The sequence below is a fragment of the Syngnathoides biaculeatus genome, chromosome 15, assembly GCF_019802595.1.
Source record: "Syngnathoides biaculeatus isolate LvHL_M chromosome 15, ASM1980259v1, whole genome shotgun sequence".
Taxonomy (NCBI): domain Eukaryota; kingdom Metazoa; phylum Chordata; class Actinopteri; order Syngnathiformes; family Syngnathidae; genus Syngnathoides; species Syngnathoides biaculeatus.
The window spans coordinates 8308337-8328983 of record NC_084654.1 but is presented as its reverse complement, the minus strand read 5'-3'; the positions used below and the strand labels follow the sequence as shown (position 1 = coordinate 8328983).

Genomic DNA, 20647 nt, shown 5'->3' with positions numbered 1-20647 from the left:
ACTTTTCCGCCATTCTTCTGGCATCTTCACTCCATGCAGAATAGTAGTATTCTATTGAATAAGTTGATCAAAACCTCCACAGCCACCTCTCCAAATTGCTTCCATACCTCCACTGGTATGACATCATGACCAACTGTCTTTCAATTTTTTATTCTGTTCAGTGCCTTTCCAACTTTCCCCTTACTAATCATTGCCACTTCCTGGTCATTCACGCTTGCCTCTTCGACTCTATCTTCTCTTCCATTCTCTTCAGTCATTAACTTCTCAAAGTACTCTTTCCATCTACTTAGCACACTACTGGCACCAGTCAACAGATTTCCATCGCTATCCTTAATCACCTTTACTTGCTGTACATCCTTCCCATCTCCATTCCTCTATTTGGCCAACCTGTAAAGATCCTTTTCTCCCTCTTTTGTATCCAACCTGGTGTACATATCATCATATGCCTCCTATTTAGCCTTCACCACCTCTACTTTTGCCCGATGTCGCATCTCAATGTATTCCTTCCGCCTCTCCTCCGTCCTCTCCTTGTCCCACTTCTTCTTCGCTAATCTCTTTCCTTGGATGACTTCTTGTATTTTGGGGTTCCACCACCAAGTCTCCTTCTCTTTCCTATCAGAAGGCACCCCAAGTACTCTCCTGCCTGCCTCAATAAGTACCTTGGCAGTAGTATTCCAGTCTTCCGGGAGCTTTTCCTGTCCATCAAGAGCCTGTCTCATCTCTTTCTGAAAGGCCGCATGGCATTCTTCCTTCCTCAACTTCCACCACGTGGTTCTCTGGTTTACCTTTGTCTTCTTAATCTTCCTACCCACCACCAGAGTCATCCTACACACCACCATCCTATGCTGTTGAGCTACACTCTCCCCTACCACTACTTTACAGTCAGTAATCTCCTTCAGATTACATCATCTGCACAAAATATAATCCACCTGCGTGCTTCTACCTCCGCTCTTGTAGGTCACTATATGTTCCTCCCAATTCTGGAAGTAAGTGTTCACCACTGCCAATTCCATCCTTTTTGCGAAGTCCACCTTCATCTAACCCTCAAAGTTCCTTTGCTGAATGCCGTACTTACCCATCACTTCTTCATCACCCATGTTTCCTTCGCCAACATGTCCATTAAAATCTGCACCAATCACAACTCTCTCTCTCTGGGATGCTCAGGACAACTTCATCTAGTTCCTTCCAAAATTTCTCTTTCAACTCAAGGTCACATCCTACTTGTGGGGGATACCCGCTAATCACATTATACACAATACCCTCAATTTCAAATTTCAGCCTCATCACTCGATCTGATACTCTTTTCACCTGTCATGTCCCTGCCGTCCAGTCCTGGCTGGATGTGGCCAGTTGATTAGGAGGCACACACCTGCGCCTCATATGGTCTGATTAACTCTGGTACATATAGGACCCTGGGGACGAATGGTCGTGTCATGATCCTGCCGCTTCATCCTGCCTGCTCGATCCCTGAACTCTGCATACAATAAACGTGTCTCTTCTTGAACTACCTTGCGTCTTCCGAGTTCCTGCATTTGGGTCCTACCTCTCGTTCCGATGGGACGTGACAGAACGAACTGGCCATCACAGGACCCAGCAGGAAAGACCCGGCGTCGCCGGGACCGACGCAAGGTAGACCGTCTGCCGGAGGCCCAAGCCTGTCCAATCCGGGTAGGCTCCCTGACGTCCTCCACTTCCGTGTCTTACGCTCCGCCAGCGAGGTATGAATAAGTCCCGAACACGACCCGTCCGGCTCCTCATATTCTTCTGGACTCTGACTTTTCGGAATATGAGGAGGACCGTGATTTGTTTGACCGGCTGCCTGAGTACGACTCCGATTATTCTGACTATGAATCTGCTCGTCCGATCTTTCATCCCAGTCAGTTTGTTTCACCTCCCCGCGTTTCCAGCACCCGAACGTCTTCACCCGGTAGATCAAAGTACACCATTCGGTACGAGGGAACCCGATTGGCCATCTACCCGGGACCTCCGCGGGGCGGCCAGAGGAGACGCCCCGGCCGGGCGCTTCCTGGTGTCTCTCGCTCCGCGGCAACGAAGACATAGTCCTCCCACTCCTCGCCGGTAACGGTGAGATCGGCAGACCCGCAGCTGGTGGCGAGGCTTCCAGCCCAGAGGGAGGAGGTGCCGCCAAATCACGAGGCGTTCCGCCGCGAACTGCGGGCGGAGATTGAGCGGCAGAGCGCGGTATTGGCGGCTCTCACGGCCCAGGTCCGGCAAAGATTGGCGAACCAGCCGAGCTACGCTGACGTCGCAACGGCGACGGACTCGCTGCTGACTCAGGTTCACGTTGCCGTGGAAACTGACCCGCCTCCTTGCCAAGTGCACACCACAGTGGGAACAGACTCGCCACTTCAAGTGCACGTCGCAGTTTTGGCTGTTCCGAGCAGAGTTCACGCGGCAGTCGGAACTGACCCGCTCCCGAGACACGCCCACGTGTCAGTTTCGACTGACTCTCCACCTACTCAGGTTCACGTTGCCCTGGAAACAGATTCGCCACCGCGCCACGCCCACGTTGTTGTTTCAACGGATGCACTGCAAGCTCACGTGGCAGTGGGAACCGACCCGATGCCGCCTCACGTTGCTGTCCAGGAGGTGGCGACGTCTCCACAGCCGCTTCTCGTCTGTGCTCTGGAGTGGCAGTGGCGACCGGCCCGCGGACGTTCCCTGTTCCTGCTCTGTCGGCGAGGGGCACGCCCTCACGTTCCTGTCCAGGAGGTGGCGACAGTTCCCCAGCCGCCTCACGCTCCCGTCCAGGAGGAGGTGGAGTTGGTGATGCTGCTGCCGCCTTCTCACGTTCCTGTCCAGGAGGCGGCGGCGACGGGGTCGCTGCCTTCTCAAGTTCCTGTCCAGGAGGCGGCGGCGACGGAGTTGCTGCCTTCTCACGTTCCTGTCCAGGAGGGGGCGGCGATGGCGCCGCCTTCTCACGTTGCTGTCCAGGAGGGGGCGGCGATGGCGCCGCCTTCTCACGTTGCTGTCCAGGAGGGGGCGGCGATGGCGCCGCCTTCTCACGTTGCTGACCAGGAGGAGCTGGGGAGTTCTGTGGAGCCACCCTGGAGCTGGAGAGACTACGGGAGGGTGGTGGTCATGGCTCTGGTCCTGCTCTCCATCATCTTCTTCACTCCTGAGTTCGCCCAGCCGCTTCAGGACCTGGCCTCGTTGGCGACCAATCGCTGGTCGTCTTGCAACGACGGCGTGGGAGGTTCTCGTCTGGAGCAGTGGCCTGCCTCGTTCTGGTTCCTGCCTCGCCGTTTGGTTCCTCACAGAGGTCGTCCGCCCGAATCGCCCCGTGGGGACCCTGGTGCTTGGCGTCCGGGTCGTCCTCCTGACCTGTCCGCCCGGACGCCTCGTGTTTGGTGGCCTGGATGGCCACCAGTCTGGGGTTCGGGGGGGGCGTGCCCTCCTCCGGATCCCCTTCCGCCCACCCCTGCCTGTGTTAATTAGTGTCAGTTTTTTTTTCGTTTAGGCACGTCTGGCAGCCGTGCCTTTGAGGGGGGGGGTACTGTCATGATCCTGCCGCTTCAGCACGAGCTGTGCGGCTGCGCTGATTGGGAGGCACACACCTGTGCCTCATGCGGCCTGATCATCCCCCGTATATATATATAGGACCCGGTGACGACTGGTCCTCTGCCAGTTCGTTGAGCTTTATGTCCCGTTCCAGCACTCTCGTATTCCTGACTGAACCTGTGTGTACCGACCTTCGTCCGTTCTCCAACCAACCTTGTAAGCCTGATTCCTTGACACTTCTGCCTGCGTTGTTTCCCCGTGCACCGGACTGCCTGCTCGATCCCCGAACTCTGCATACAATAAACGTGTCTCTTCTTGAACTACCTTGCGTCCTCCGAGTTCCTGCATTTGGGTCCTACCTCTCGTTCCGATGGGACGTGACAGGTCCTTTGCCAGATCGTTGCCTCTCATGCCTCGTTCCCGCACTTCTGAACTCCTGACTCCGACCTCCCGTGTTCCGACCTACGCCTGTCTACCGACCTTCCCCGTAAGCCTACCGTTTATGATCCCACTGCTTGTTTGGACTGACTCGCTGATCTCTGATACTGGAACCAATAAAGGCATATACCGCACCACTTCTCTGCAACCTGAGTCATGCTTTTGGGTCCGCCCTCAAGCCTCGTTCGTGACATCACCTCCAAGACATTCTTAGCCAGCTCTTCCTTTAAAATAACCCCTACTCCATTTCTCTTCCCATCTACTCCATGGTAAAAGAATTTAAACCCTGCTCCTAAGCTTCTAGCCTTACTCCCTTTCCACTTGCTCTCTTGGATGCACAAAACATCAACCTTTCCCCTAATTATCATGTCAACTAACTCCTGAGCTTTTCCTGTCATAGTCCCAAGATTCAAAGTCCCAACACACAGTTGTAGGGACCTCTTTTTTATCTTTGACCTACATTACCTGAATTTCTATCTACGCCTTGCAAATTAACAGTACCGGGGGGTGGGCATAGTTAGCCCGGGCCACGACCTATCGGTTATCGAAGTCATTTGATAAATGCTCATATAGGTTTGGCACAGTTTTACGCCAGATGCCCTTCCTGCTGCAATCCTCTGCATTTATCTGGGCTTGGGACCGGCCACAGATAGCACAATAATGTGCTGTCCAATGGGCTGCAGATAGACAAAAACAAGCAATCAAATAAACAAAGTCAGCACATAAGATTCACAATTCACACACTACTTAGTCTATGTTAAAGTTAAAGTCAGATAAAAGCAATCAAATATACAAAGTCAAAAAACAAGATGCACAATTTACATACTACTTAATCCATGTTAAAGTTTAAGTCAGATAAAAGCCATCAAATAAACACAGTCATCAGATAAAGTACACAAATCACATACTTACTACCTGTGTGAAATTATAATGGGTATAACGATTCAAAGTATATGTGGATTTAAGGGATTAGGTAAAATTCTTAGCGCGCTAGGCTAAACTAGGGCCGAGCAGCTTCAATGCGAACAATTCGTGTTTGGGTATTAACATAACACTTGTTAAATTTCCGATAAGTCCTCACATCCCTAGTTGTACCCGTTGTTTAGGTTGTACACGTTATGAAGTTAATCACGTTCGATGCTTCTTCAACAGCACTGTTTGATCGCAAATGCTAATCGTTGTTAGCCATCTTAGCTCAGGCGGTCTAGGCCTATAGGCACATTTAAATTGGTATAAGTAAGTAAGTAAATACTCACGGTCCTCGTTGTAAAGGAAACATATGTTTTGCAGGTTGTGTAGGTACTCACTCTTGAATGTTTACCTCCTCAGCAAATATTTGATTACAAACGTTGCTTGATTTTCCGGAGCTAGGCTAGGCTAGGCTCGTCCTTGCATCTTCAACACGAATGCAAACTGCTCCACTTTGGGTACTAAAATTATACAGATGATGATTTTAGTCCACTGAAGTCGTCACCAGCGGCGTCCCACGTCAAGTGCTCACAACATTCGGTCCAAATTCAGCAGGATTAAGTTATTGAACGATCTCGCAGGTCGAAGCCTCTTCGAATTGTTGTCACCAGTTTGGAAACCAGAAGTCAACCCAAAATTAATCCCATTCTAACTGTCATAATTTTACGAAGTGAAAGATTTATGTTTTTTGGCACCTTTGCTGAGATCGTTTTACACTTTACAGCCACCGTACCCTAAAACCCAGACAGATAATACAACTACCTTATCATAGTTCCACTCAGCTCATCAGGAGGCATTTGTTTGTATTCTATGGCTGTGTTTTTCAAGCACTGTGCCGTGGCACACTACTGTGTCATGGCTTAGTGTCTGGTGTGCCATGGGAAATCATCCAATTTCACCTAATTGCCGAAAATGAATCCGCACATAATGAGCAGTCGTCGATTCTCCGTGCTATCTAATGATGGGCATCGTAATTATGTGATATGATTCTATATCAGTTGGTGGCAACAGTTATTAGTGATGTGTCACGTGGTGGTGGCAGTCACATTGTTGCTAGCGAAGCTATACAGTGACGGTGATGGAAAGGTTTTTGAAAAGGATATATACTAACTCAGAATTGGACTCTTGACAAAATTCTGAGTCAGATGAATGCCCAAGTATGAGGGGAGGTCAAAAACACCCAAGAATGGTTTGTTCATGGAAAGTCTCTGGCGTGAGGCAATATAGCAAAAGCTGTCTTTCATTTGGATTTACTTTCACCAATAGAAACGATTATGAGTCTGTTGTACTTGGTGTGTGGTGAAACGCTATTCAACAGTCCAGTGGTTCCAAGTCAGCTTTAAGTAGCCTCTCCAAACAAAACACCCTTCTCTTCAGAAAAATAATGCAAAATATTTTGTCCGCCTTCATGCATATGCGGAGGAACAGGCAACATTGATGTGATGAGCTGATGAGTTGAAGATAAACGAGAAAGCCCTTAAAGCAAGCTATCACGTTGCTGAACTTGTAGCCAAATTTAAAACGTCACACACTATAGCAGAGACATGAATACTTCCCACCTGTAAAGCCATTATAAATGAGATTCTTGGGCCTAAAGCGGCTAAAGAAGCCACCTTTTTCATTTAACACAATTTCCAGATTTATTGGTGACACATCTGCAAACAAAAAGTTTAGCTTTGGAAAATCAGTTGTAAGTTTGCATTGCAACTTGACAAGTCCATTGATATGGGTGGACATGCCCAACTCCTGGCCAATGTGCAGTTTGTGGTTGGACATGCAATAAGAGAAAACATTTTTCCAAGCCACTGGAACAAAAAAAAAAAAAATAGGAGAGGATTTTTTTTCAGGTCCCATCTAAATATCTTGAACAAAGTGGACTTAAATGGGTAAACTGCACCAGTGTCTGCACTAACGGAGCGGCAGCCGTGGTCGGACGCACCAAAGGCTTTGTAAGCAGAGAGAAAGAAAGAGACTCCGATGTGATTGTTACGCACTACTTTTTACACCACGAGCCACTCATAGCCAAGAACTTACCAGCACACCTAGTTCCCGTGTTGGATAATGCTGTGCGCTTGGTGAACTTTGTAAAATCACAATCCGTGAAAAGTCACATATTTGCATCTTTATCTGAGAAAATGGCCATGTAACAAAAAGCCTTATTGTTTCAGACAGATTTTATCCCCTGGCAAGTAACTGGCCTGTATTTATGATGTGTTGGAGGAAATAAAATCGTTTCTGACTTTCGGTCCAAGAATCTCATTTACATCAAAGTCCGTATTACTACAGACGCTTCACCAATCCACTTGTTCATCGCCAGTTCCATTCTTCCCTAACTCTTGAACAAGACCCCAAGATATTTGAACTCCTCCACTTGGTCAAGGATCTCAACTTTGACCTGGAGAGCGCTCTCCACCCTTTTCCGACTGAGGACCTTGGTCTAAGATTTGGAGGTGCTGATTCTCATCCCAGTCGATTCACACTCAGCTGCAAACCACTCTAGTGAGAGTTGGAGAGCTCTCAAGGCTCGAGAAAGGCAAAAGAACCCCTTCATCTGAAAAACCAGAAATGCAATACTAAGGTCACCAAACTGGACCCCCTCTACACCTTGACTGTGCCGATAAATTGTGCTTATAAAAGTTATGACAGAATTGGTGACAAAGGGGAGCCTTTGCGGAGTCCAAACCTCACTGGAAACGAATCCGACTTAGTCGGCAACGTGGACCAAACTCCGACATCAGTTGTACAGGGATCGTCTCAGGGGGCTTCGGTACCCCATACTCCCATAGCATTCCTACAGGACTCCTGAGGGACACGATCGAACGCCTTTTCCAAGTCCACGAAACACTTTTAGACTGGTTGGGCGAACTTCCATGCACCCTTGAAAACTCTAAATATTTGTGTGTGTGTGTGTGTGTGTGTGTGTGTGTGTGTGTGTGATTGCTTTCTGATTCCTTTTTGAAACAATCTTTTGTATATCCTTTTGCCATCTTATATTGCATTTGTAGACAAAGCTTTTTTCCATGTCTTCTTGAAATGTTTGTTTGTATCTTATTTTATTTTTTCTGGTTCAAGAGGTTGTTAGCTGGTGACATTGCAGAAAAACAGTTTATGAACTGATGACTACTCTAAACTTTATGACAAGGTCATCCAGAAGTTAAACGCATTGCAGCATTATATTGACTCTAGTCCAGACTAAACCCTGGTGGGAAAATGTGCAAAAGCTCAGTGAAAAGCTGAAATGGCTAACAAATATTTCCATAACTGCATTCTCAGCACGTCTTTGAATTGTAATTAGCCATGGCTTAGAACTTAAATATGAAGGGCAAATGGTCAAATGATGGTGTTCTTGGTGGCTGAAGGGGTACTTAAAATTCCTGTCTTTCAACGCTGTTTTGTACAGTTTTCCGTTTTTATTCATGATTTATTCATTAGAATGTGCAACAAAAACATCTAAAAACTGTGTAGCTACGCAATGAAGTGCAACTGAAAGGCAAAGAAACCAGTACCCAAAGAGAGTTCAGATATTAATCAAGAAGATGAACTTGAACTATTCATTTGCTGACTACCTTTTCATTAATCTGAGAACTACAAAGTGCTTCGCCTATGCAGAAGTTAATAATAGCTCGTTTGAATGAGGAAGGCGATGTTTGAGGGAACGAGCTTCCGAGGGTTAGAGTGTGTCAATGGGAACACCCAAAACTATTTTGGGTTACAAACAACTCTGCTCATGTGGAAATCCAAGTGTCTCAAGGCCAACCATTCATCAAATGAAACACTAGGCCGGGGAAGTCTTAAAATAAATGAAATCCATTCTCAAGTTTCATAAAATCATGTTTTTTTTAATTATATTGAATGTAATATGAAAAATGGTATGTGATTAAATTATACAGAAGCACCACAAGGACATTTACATATCAGCCTTAATTACATCACATATGACAATGGTTTCCTGCCATTCTTCATCCTTTAGAATCACCTATTGTACAATTAATTACAGAATTATTCACTAAATGTACTAAATACATTCGTAGCTCGATACCTAAATGCTATAAGTATATTTTTAGTTGTTGAACAGATAGCTTGTAGCAGTTATGACACAGAAAAGTATCAAAATATAGCAAGAGGATTTAAGTCAAAAATCATAAATACCCTTTCTCAAATGAGGGATGGCCAGAGTTCTTAAAAAGGGTGGGTACTCTGAACTGCTGTTTGGTGCGTAGGCACAAAGAACAGTCAGGACCTGTTCCCCGAAGGTGCGGGGAGGCTACCCTCCACCATCCACCAGGGTGAACCCCTGTGTACAGGTGAGGAGCTGGCGGCCAACAAGTATAAACACACCGGCTCGGTCGTTCTCACCGTGGGCAACTCCAAAATGGAAGAGAGTCCAAACCCTCTCAAGAGGACTGGTACCAGAGCCCACGCTGTGTGTGGAGGCGAGCCAGACTACACCTAGTTGGAATTTCTCGACCTCACACACCAGCCTGGGCTTGAGCTCCTGCCCTGCCAAAGAGTTGATGTTCCATGTCCCTAGAGTGGTGGACACAGAAAACAGACTGAGCAATTCAGGGAAGCTTCTTTAATATATAATCACGGCACCCACCAGTTCCCAGTTAGCCCGTTTACCTGTGGGATGTTCCAAACAGGTGTTTGATGAGCATTCCTCAAATTTCTCAGTCTTTTTTACCACCTGTTCCAGCTTTTTCAGAACGTGTTTCAGCTATCATATTCTAAGTTAATGATTGCTATAACAGTAGTTTATCAGTTTGATCCTTAAATATCTCATATTATTCTCATCTTGTATTCATTTAAATATAGATTGAACATGATTTGCAAATGACTGTATTCTCTTTTTATTAATGTTTAACACAACATCCCAACTACATTGGAATTGGGCTTGTACCCCAGGGAATGACATTTTCATAGTGTTTTACAATTCTTTAAAAAAAAATATGTAATATACTGTTAAGCCAACTTAATTTACAGCTATGAATACAAAATGCTGTAACTGGTAATATGAATACATTTAAAACCATAAAACACAAACTAAATAGTGTCATTTTGCGTAATAATTTCAACTTGTTATTTAAAACCTTTTGCCACTCTCCTGTGCCACTTTAAGTCAGAAGATAGTTTGAATCAAATTAGAATTTATAATTTGGCCTATGAATAAATGAATACATTCTGGGAATAACAGTAAAAATAATATTTTTTTGCAAAATTGTCCATTTGATTAGACTGATGACCTTGGTGGTCAACTGGAAAACAACCTCACCAAGTGAACTTTCAAGCCTTTAAGTACCTCTGCTGTAAGATGACGAAACTATGGGACCTGCCTCCCACACAATTCTACACAGGGACCTCTGAGAGCATCCTTACCAGTTGCATCACCACCTGAGTGGGAAATCACAACACCGTGCAGCAGTTCTTAAGGATGGCTAGAAAGATCACCGAAGACATCAGTTTATAAAAATTATGATGGTGATGGAATATTTTATCATAATTATATTTGACTGCTAAGTGTATGAAGCACCATGGGACTAGATGGAATTATTTCACACTAGGTCATGTGTATGTACAAATGTTTGTTATGTGGTTAAAAGAATAGTGTGATTTTATTCAAATCATTTGATGCTCTACAATTAATATGAAAGTATAGTTCCATGCTGGTGGTACGGTGGAGCGACTGGTTTCACCATTAGCCTCCCAGTTGTTAGTTAGTTCTGAGGATTTGGGTACAAATCCAAGCCCCGCCTGTGTGGAGTTTGCATGTTTTCCCCATACCTGCATGGGTTTTTGATGGACACTCCGGTTTCCTCCCAAATCCCAAAAACATGCATTAATTGGAGACTCTAAATTGCCCTTAGGTGTGACTATGAGTCTGATGTTTGTCTCTATGTGGCCTGCGATTGGCTGGCAACCAATTCAGGGTGTACCCTGCCTCCTGTCTGAAGATAGCTAGGGTAGACACCAGCACTCCCGCGACCCTTGTGAGGATAAGTGGCTCAGATAATGGATGGATGATTGTTGTTGTTGTTTTTTTTTAAGTCTAGAAAAAAATCCTCCTTGGAAGCCATCACCTTAATGTTGTGGCGGGGTTTGTGCGTCACAATGATCCTAAGAGCTACGTTCAGGAGGCATCCTTCAGCACAGCTACCCCTCACACTGTCCAACCATCTTGTGTCAACCATCGAGACCTTCAAGTGCTTGGGAAATACAGTCTCAAAGGACCTGATGTGAGAGACGAACATCAACTCCATCTTCAAAAAAACTCAGCAAAGGAAAGGTCTTGCGGCTTCTGAGGAAGCACAGCCTGTCACAAGAGCTGCTGAGACAGTTTTACAGTCTGAACTGTTTACCTCCATCACAGTCTGGGTAGGCGCAAACCAATGCTAGCAGGCATTCCACCAGCGTCTTCTCTCTTGCAATTAAGTTATTTAATTCTTGAACTGCTAACTTGTAATTCCACTGCAACATGCTGCCAGTTTTCTGCCTCGAGTTGTTGTTGTCACACCCTGCTGGGCCAATTACTATTAATATTATATATGTTACACAATCGCACAACTCATCGCTTTAAACTCCATATATTTCTTGAGGTCTTGACACCTTGTGCACAATTGTCATTGCATTGGAAATCCTGATTGGTGCAGCATCTGAAGTGATGCAGGCTTTTTATCGATCCGTTGTGATAAAGAAGGAGCTAAGTTGAAAGGTGAAGCTCTCTATTTACTGGTCAATCTCCGTTCCTACCCTCACTTTTGGTCATGAGAAGTGGGTCATGACAGAAAGAACACGATCCTGGATACAAGCTGCCAAAATGAATTTCCTCCGCAGAGTGTCCGGGCACTCCCCTGGACATAGGATGAGAAGCTTGATCATTCGGAAGGAGCTCAGAGTAGAGCCGCTCCTCCTCTGCATTGAGAGGAGCAACATGAGGTGGCTGGGCATGTGATCCTGATACCTCCCGAACGCCTCCATGGTGAGGTGTTCCAGGCATGTCTCACCAGAAGGAGACCCAGGGGACATCTTAGGATACACTGGAGGGACTGTCTCTCTGCTGGTCCAGGAATGTTCGGGGTCCGCCTTGAAGAGCTGGATGAAGTGGCTAGGGAGGGGAAGTCTGGGCATGCCCCGCAACCTGACCTCGGATAAGCAGTAGAAAATGGATGGATGGATGGATGGATAGATGGATGGATGGATGGATGGATGGATGGATCGATGGATGGATGGATGGATGGATGGATGGAGTCTATTAAATCTGAAAATAGAATAGCTTGAACTTCCACAGGAAACCAAACGTTGTTATGGATTCTATGCTTATTTTGCATTATGACACTCTCCAACTCCGCCTGGGAAACGTGTTTATCATGTGAATTCAATGAATGTGCATTTGCAGAACTGCATCATTAGGACAATACCACAGAGGCCTTTGTTAATGTTTGATCTTCAAAGTTATTGCTGTTTCTATCCTCCTTTCTTGTTGGTAAACATCTTTTGGTTACTGTTTTTTTTTTTTTCCAGTGAGCTCTCCCCAATGGGCAACATGCACTTTCACAGAGAATCCATGACATCTTTAGGATTAACATGATGATAGGCACGGCATTTGCAAGGAGTACCCATGTCCTTGGGCTAAAGCATGATACCAGCTAAGGTCAGTATGCCCCAAAAGAACTTGAATGGGGGGGGGGGGGGGAGACATTGCCCTGGATGACATTGTTTATAATTTATGTGTTTATGCCTGCTGAGTTGTATTAGAGGCAAAGATAATCCTCACAGCAGTCTGGAAGATGGTAGTCCTTTAGAAAGAATGGAAAGGTCAAATCCACAAGACATGAAGCTGCATTTACAGTGAAGAAAATAAGTATTTGAACACCCTGCTATATTGAAAGTTCTCCCACTTAGAAATCATGGAGGGGTCTAAAATTTTCATCGTAGGTGCATGTCCACTGTAAGAGAGATAATCTAAAAACAAAAATCCAGAAATCCCAGTGTATGACTTTTTAACGATTTATTGGTGTGATATAGCTGCAAATGAGTATTTGAACACGTCATATCAGCGAGAATTCTCACCCTCAAAGACCTGTTAGTCTGCCTTTAAAAGTCCACCTCCACTCCATGTATTATCCTGAATCAGATGCACCTGTGTGAGGTCGATAGCTGCATAGAGACACCTGTCTGTCACTTCCCATCGGAACGAGTGTAGGACCCAAATGCAGGAACTCGGAAGACGCAAGGTAGTTCAAGAAGAGACACGTTTATTATATGCAGCGGTAGGGGATCGAGCAGGCAGTCCGGCGCAGCAGCGGTAGTTGTGACGTCGGGCGAAGAGAGTAGGTGAGCGGGCAGGCAGGAGTCGGTACACGGGAGAACAATCAACGCAGGTAGAAGTATCAAAGGAGACAGGCTTACAAGGTTGGTCGGAGAACGGACGAGGGTCGGTACACACAGGTTCAATCAGGGATACCGGAGCACACGAATGGGACATGAAGATCATTCGAACTGGCCCGGCCAGTTGTCATCGCGGTCGTATAAATCCATAGCATAATTAGGCTGCATGAGGCGCAGATGTGCACCTTCCATTCAGCGCACCTGCGCAGACACCCGCACAGCTCGTGCTGAAGCGGCAGGATCATGACACTGTCCAGCCCGTACAATCAGTAAGACTCAAACTTGTAATGTGGCCAAGACCAAAGAGCTGTCCAAAGACACCAGAGACAAAACTGTACAACTCCACACGGCTGGAAAGGACTACAGAGAAATTGCCAAGCAGCTTGTGAAAAAAGGTCCACTGTTGGAGCAATTATTAGAAAATGGAAAAAGCAAAACTTGATGGTCAATCTCAATCGGAGTGCCGCACCACACAAGATATCACCTCATGGGGTCTCAATGACCCTTAGAAAGGTGAGGAATCAGTACAGGACTACACAACAGGACTTGGTCAATGACCTGAAAAGAGCTGGGATCACCGTTTCCAAGGTGACTGTTGGTAATACACTAAGACGTCATGGTTTGAAATCATGCATGGCACAGAAGGTTCCTCTGCTTAAACCAGCACATGTCGAGGCCCGTCTTAAGTTTGTCACTGACCATTTGGAAGATACAGAGGAGTCATGGGAGAAAGTATTGTGGTCAGATGAGATCAAAATGGAACTTTTTGTTCATATTTCCACTAACAGTGTTCGGAGGAAGACGAATGATGCGTTCCATCCCAAGAACCCCATCCCTACTTTGAAGCATGGGGGTGGTAGCATCTTGCTTTGGGGGTGTTTTTCCAAACATGGGACAGGACGACTGCACTATATTAAGAAGAGGATGATCTCGGCCATGTATCGTGAGATTTTGGGGAACAACCTTTTTCCCTCAGTCAGAGCATTGAAGATGGGTCGTGGCTGGGTCTTTCAACATCTCAATGACCCGAAGCACACAGCCAGGAAAACCAAGGAGTGGCTCCGTGGGAAGCAAGGTTCTTGCATGGCCTAGCCATTCTCCAGACCTAAACCCAATAGAAAATCTAAGGAGGGAGCTGAAATTCCATGTTTCTCAGTGACAGCCCAGAAACATGTCTGATCTAGAGAATATCTGTGTGGAGGAGTGGGCCAAAATCCCTCCTGCAGTGTGTGCAAACCTGGCGAACAACTACAGGAAAAGTTTGACCTCTGTAATTGCAAACAAAGACTACTGTACCAAATATTAACATTGGCTTTCTCAGGTGTTGAAATACTTATTTGCAGCTGTATCACACAAATAAATCATTAAAAAAATCATACATTGTGATTTCTGGAATTTTCTTTTTAGATTATCTTATCACAATTGACATGCACCTACAATGAAAATTTCAGACCTATACATGATTTCTAAGTGGGAGAACTTGCAATATAGCAGGGTGTTCTTATTCTTATTATTTTAATATTTTTATTTTATTTATAATTTGTTTTTTTTTATTATTTTCTTCACTGTTTTTCAAAGATCCATCCATTTTGTTGTCCTCAGTAGGGCCACAGCTTCACCAGAATTCACAATTATTCACGCTCACATTCACACCTAAGGTCAATTTAAGTCGACCTAAAGTTTACCTAGTCGACCTAATATGTATTTTGTAAGGAATGTGAGGAACCTGGAGTCTTCTGACAATGTTCAATTCTCAAATATAAGTTTATGTGCCTGGTTAAGTCAATGTTACGATTAGGTGCTGCTTGCAAATTTAAACTTCTGCCAGTCAAGTGAGGATGAGAAAGATACCCAATTTCCTCCACAAACTGTGGAGGCTGTATGCAAGCAGAACAGCATAACAAATGCTGATGACTAATGACAAAATAGCCTCACAGGCATGCGCCACCTGCTTACCAGGCGAAGGCCACCGATGCCAGCACCACAGCGATTTTTAGCTGGCATGTGACTCCTCAGCGAAAATAAAGCAGATTTGAAAAGTGTGAAGGGAGAAATATATATAAGTCTTCCACCATGCTGCAAAAGTACAATAAATGTTTATATTTATTTGAACAATAACAAAAACAAACTATAAGTTAGGTAAAAAGAGCCTTTTTTACCCCAAGATCTACTTTTCAAGCAGCCAGCCTATCGCGATCTACTGACCCGGGGGGAGGGTCATCTGCACTGTGGTCAGATCAGTATCATCCTTTGAAGTTACATGGCTCGTTAAAAGATTCAGATTACAGTATTTACATTCCTATCAGAACATTTTTAAGAACAATTTTGTGTTTTTGCAAACTTAGAATGAAAATGTAAAAAAAAAACAAAAAAGTACATTTTTAACCAAACCAAGCCAACTATGAACTATAAATTTGAAAGGTCGCTTCCAACTTTGTTTCATTTTTTTCAGTCCACAATGATATCCTCTGTTATGGTCCTGCCGTTCCTGCCCTGGCTGTGCGGGTCCCCGCACAGCTGCACTGATTAGGACGCACACACTTGCGCCTCAATGGCAGTGATTAACCCCTGTATATATAGGACCCAGTGAACGACCCACGGTCTGGCTTTGTGTAGACCCAAATGCACGACTCAGTAAGCTTTGCCAGATCGTCGCCATCCATGCCTCGTTCCCGCACTCCCGCATTCGTGATCGTGAACCCTGGTGTACTGACCTCCGCCGGTCCTCCGACCGACCCCGTAAGCTTGACATCTTTGATACTCCTGCTATCTCTGATCAATCTCCCGTGTACCGACCCTGCTAGCCCATGGACCTGCTCTCTACACCTGACGTCTTAGTTACCACTGCTCTACTTGACTGTCTGCCTAATTCCCGACCTTGGAACGAATAAACACTTTTCCCAAACTGCCTCTGCGTCTCCGGAGTCCTGCATTTGGGTCCTCCTCTGTACCGATGGGTCGTGACACTGTCTTTTTTTGGGAGGGGGGGATGCCGTCTTGCGATCGACCAAAACTGCCTCACGAGTGAGCACCCCTGATCTAGAGTGTATATGAATAGCTTCCTACTTTATTTTCATAATCAATTCTGTACTCAGGTTTGGGGGTATAGGACCTGGTAAGTTTTCTGCTGGGTTACAATTTTAAATGTGGATTCGTTGACAACAGAACACTTTATTGTTGTTGATGAATGGCTTTTGCTATGCATAGTTGAGTTTTAAATTGCATTTACAGATGTAGCGCTGTATTTACTGACATTGGTTTTCTGAAGTGTTCCTGAGCCAATATAGTGATATCCTTGACACACTGATGTCATTTTTTGATGCAGTACCACCTGAGGTATCAGATGTCAAGGGCTTTCAATGGTGGTTTTCAGCTTTGCCGCTTACATGCAGTAATTTGTCCAGATTATCAGGAACATTTTGATGATATTATAGATGATGAAATCCTGAAATTGTCTCCAATTGTACATCCAAAATCATTGTCCTCAAACTGTTCGACTATGTTCTCACGCACTTGTTTACAAAGAGGTGAACTTCACCTCATCTTTGCGTGTGAATGACTGAGCAATTCAGGGAAGCTCCCAATTTCCCGTTCACCTGTGGGATCCAACCAGGGCTTTGATGAGCATTCCTCAACTTTCTCAATCTTTTTTGCCACCTGTCCTAGCTTTTTTGGACATGTTATAGCCATAAAATTCAAAGTTAATGATAAGATATCTAATATAAGTTGATGATAATGAAACAATAACGTTTATCAGTTTGAACCTTAAATATCTTATCTTTGCGCTGTATCCAATTAAAATTAGGTTGAACATGATTTCCAAATCATTGTGCTCTGTTTTTATTTATGTTTAACACCATATCCTAACTTTATTGGAATTGGGTTTGTATATTGGATTTTTTGGTATATCCATCTATCCATTTTCTGCACCGCTTGTCCTCACTCGAGTCGCGGGCATGCTGGAGCCTATCCCAGCTATCTTTAGGCAAGAGGTGAAGTACACTCATAAGTGGTTGCCAGCCAATCACAGTGTAGATATACAATTGAAGCCTGAAGTTTGCGTACACTGAAAAAACACACATTTCTTTTTTTTTTTTTTTTTTTGTCTCACTCAGAAAATCAAAAGAAATTGGCCAGGAAATCCTCATCCTTGAGTGCAATTTCCAGATGCTTGAAGGTGCCACGTTCATCAAAAATTCTATGGAGGTATAAACATGATGGGGAAGGATGTCCAGCCATCACACCATTGAGGAAGGCGATGGGCTCTGTGACCCAGAAATGAACGTCAACCCCGGAACAAAAGTGAAAGACCTTGTGAATATGCTGGATGAAACTGGTGAGGAAGTGTCGTTATCCACACTGAAACGAGCTTGGTATGATAATTGGGCTGAAAGACCACTGACTGAGAATAAAGCCAATACTCTTAAAGGAACATTAAAAAAAGACAGATTACCGTTTGCAAAAACATACCAAGACAATGGTCTGATGCAACTAAAGTGGAGCTGTTTGGCCGTAATGACCAATGCAGTGATTTTCAAACATTTTTTTCTCTTTTGGTGCGCCCCCCACAACTGTGATTTAAGATGAAAGGGGCTTTGTGGACAGATGTGGCAATTGAGCCATTATTTAAATAATCTCTTTCACAATTTCCAACTGCTTTAAATATCTATGCTTAATTGCTGTGTCACGTTCGGATAATTACTAGTGCCAGTCCAGTGATTCAGATTACCTAAACACTTTGTGCTGTTTGGAATGTGTGATCCCTGGTTGCTGGCTAAATTATATACCTGTGTGACATACTAAACTAAATATACATTATGAGACAAACCATTTCTTGTTATTGTATGTGAAGTCTACACTTTGAAAGATTGTAAAACACCGATCTCTCAAGTGCTAGTAGCATACTGCATATCCATGATTTTCAACTTTTATGGAGAAAAGGCAGATATTTCGAACTGCAAAAATCTTATGGCACACCCAAAAAAAAAAATTCACCAAAAGTAGATACATAATACTGCATGTGTTGTACTTCCTGCTATCTAATAGAAGAGCATTTATTTACTGCTATTAATAGAGGAACAAAGATTAAAAAATTGTGTATATGAATACATTGTGGAGCAGTTAAGTATAATTTTAGAAATCCAACTGCACACCTGAAGCTTGGTCATGGCACACTGGTTGGGAATCACTGTTGCGTATTGTGTTTAGAGTGGAACAGTCTTGTCAGAATGAAAAAGGAGATCCTTGATGCCAGATACAGTAAGTAAAAGTGTATGTACGTATTAGCTTGAGCAGTAAAGGAACTAATAAGTAGATTGAAACTAATATAATGATAAGAGCTCAAAAGTATGTAGGTACAGTAAATCAGAACATGACTGAAGGATGAAGAATAAATTAAGCAGTGATTAACCAAATTAAGGCTTCACTACAATGTTTCTCCAGCAAATTGGGGCAGAGGGACGTAAAATACTCCAAATACAGGGCTCCACGGGTAATTAAACATGTTGATTTATATTCATGAATTATGAAAGGGAATTTATAAATACAAATTATCATTGGTTAAAAGTAGCAGGCTCTTTTTTACCACTGAAATATGTACTAGATCTAGTGGTGCAAAGCCAGATTCGGCAGTGATGTAAAAGTACGACTGAAAGATGAACAATGTATAAATAAATACTTTGTATTACAATTGTACAATGCAGAATGGCAAGAAAAGAAGATTGATCAGGCAAAAAGTGAGCGGGACAGTACACCAATCATCAACCAGTGCCCCTTACTTGAGGGCATCATTAAAAACAAAGTTGGACAAACCAGATGCAGTGAGTAGAACCTCCATTTTTAAATGGGAAGCAACATCAGCTGTCACAGTTTTTCCCACATTCCTGAGAGGTCAGTAAGTAAGAAAGTAAGTAAGTAACTGAGTAAACAAACCAAACCAATATAAATTAGAATAGATAGATAGATAGATAGATAGATAGATAGATAGATAGATAGATAGATAGATAGATAGATAGATAGATAGATAGATAGATAGATAGATAGATAGATAGATAGATAGATAGATAGATAGATAGATAGATAGATAGATAGATAGATAGATAGATAGATAGATAGATAGATAGATAGATAGATAGATAGATAGATAGATAGATAGTGGAGTATATTATGGAAGCCGTGGGAGCCAATATCCATTTGAATGATTCATGCACATGAACCTCACAGTCATTCAAGGTGAAAACACTTTTTTTTTCCTACGCAACCAAGATGAGTGGTCATATTGTTTTTCACATCCCTTCCAAGTAAAAAGAAAAAATCATGGATGTCATAACCAGAATTCTAGTGTGCGGATACAGCTACTAAAAAAAATAATAGTTTGGGGCGGACCACGTAATCGGTCTCTCTCATAATGTAACAAAAGATCCGCGTATGAAATGTGTCGATGTACGTGTCGCCCAGCCAACAATGTCTCACTCAGCCTGCAACATAGCTTGGCTCCACCCCCTCCTTATATAGCACGGCGGGCCAAAACTCAGTCACACCGGCTGAGGCGCCGCGTTCGGTGGTCCCATCTTCTGCGAAGGCTGCGCGTCGGGCTTTGCGATGGAGCGGCTCTGAAGAACCCAGCCGAGAATGCGTTACTCAGTCACGTGCGAGCATGAAGCGCGCCGGCTCGACTGTGAACACAAAGCAGCACTGCTTGGCTCCGTCATAAGCCACACCGGCCGGCTGCGATGAGCCATGATGGCTCATCTCCGCCGTGGAAGTGGATCGGACGGGATGGGGTTTGGCCGTGATGGCATATCATCTGAATATGGCTCGAAACAATAGTGTAATATTGCCCTGAGGGCTCGAAACAATAGTGTAATATTGCCCCGGTAACTTCACTCGGTTGTGTGGTGTTGTCCATTTCGAAAAGAGCTTCCGTGTCAGAAGGGTCGTTGGAAAAATCTGAATATCTCTGTTGTTCGGCTTCCATAGTAGCAGGCACTGTGCGTTTTCAACGGCGGAAGTGACGATCACATCAAGGACACATGACGCGACTAATATGGCGACCACTTGGATGTCGAGGGACACTCAATTGCGCAACTTTCTGCATGGATGACGCGCTCTACGCTCTCTTTTTTTTTCGTATAGACATTGAAGTGAATACTGTTATATGTATTTTTCATTACAATATCTATTTTAGAATGTTTATAGGGATGTCACCTCCACTTTAAACAAGGTAAGTTGGTGTGAGACTCATGTGAACAAAAGAAGTCAGCTCCTTTTGCAAGATTATCTATTGGTTTTGATTTGATGCTCTGTTGTCGAGTTGGAGGGTTCGTTGGAGATG

General features: G+C 44.3%; 1 long non-coding RNA gene across 2 annotated transcripts in view; it reads left to right on the top strand.

The window, feature by feature from the left end:
• LOC133513260 (uncharacterized) overlaps positions 1-19200 on the top strand; it is a 32604-nt gene extending 13404 nt beyond the window's left edge. For both annotated transcript variants that reach the window (XR_009798431.1, XR_009798430.1), the window contains 3 exons: positions 12448-12577; positions 17430-17650; positions 19017-19200. This is a non-coding gene — a long non-coding RNA (uncharacterized LOC133513260). The remainder of the gene's footprint in view (positions 1-12447; positions 12578-17429; positions 17651-19016) is intronic.
• The last annotated feature ends 1447 nt before the right edge of the window (positions 19201-20647 follow it).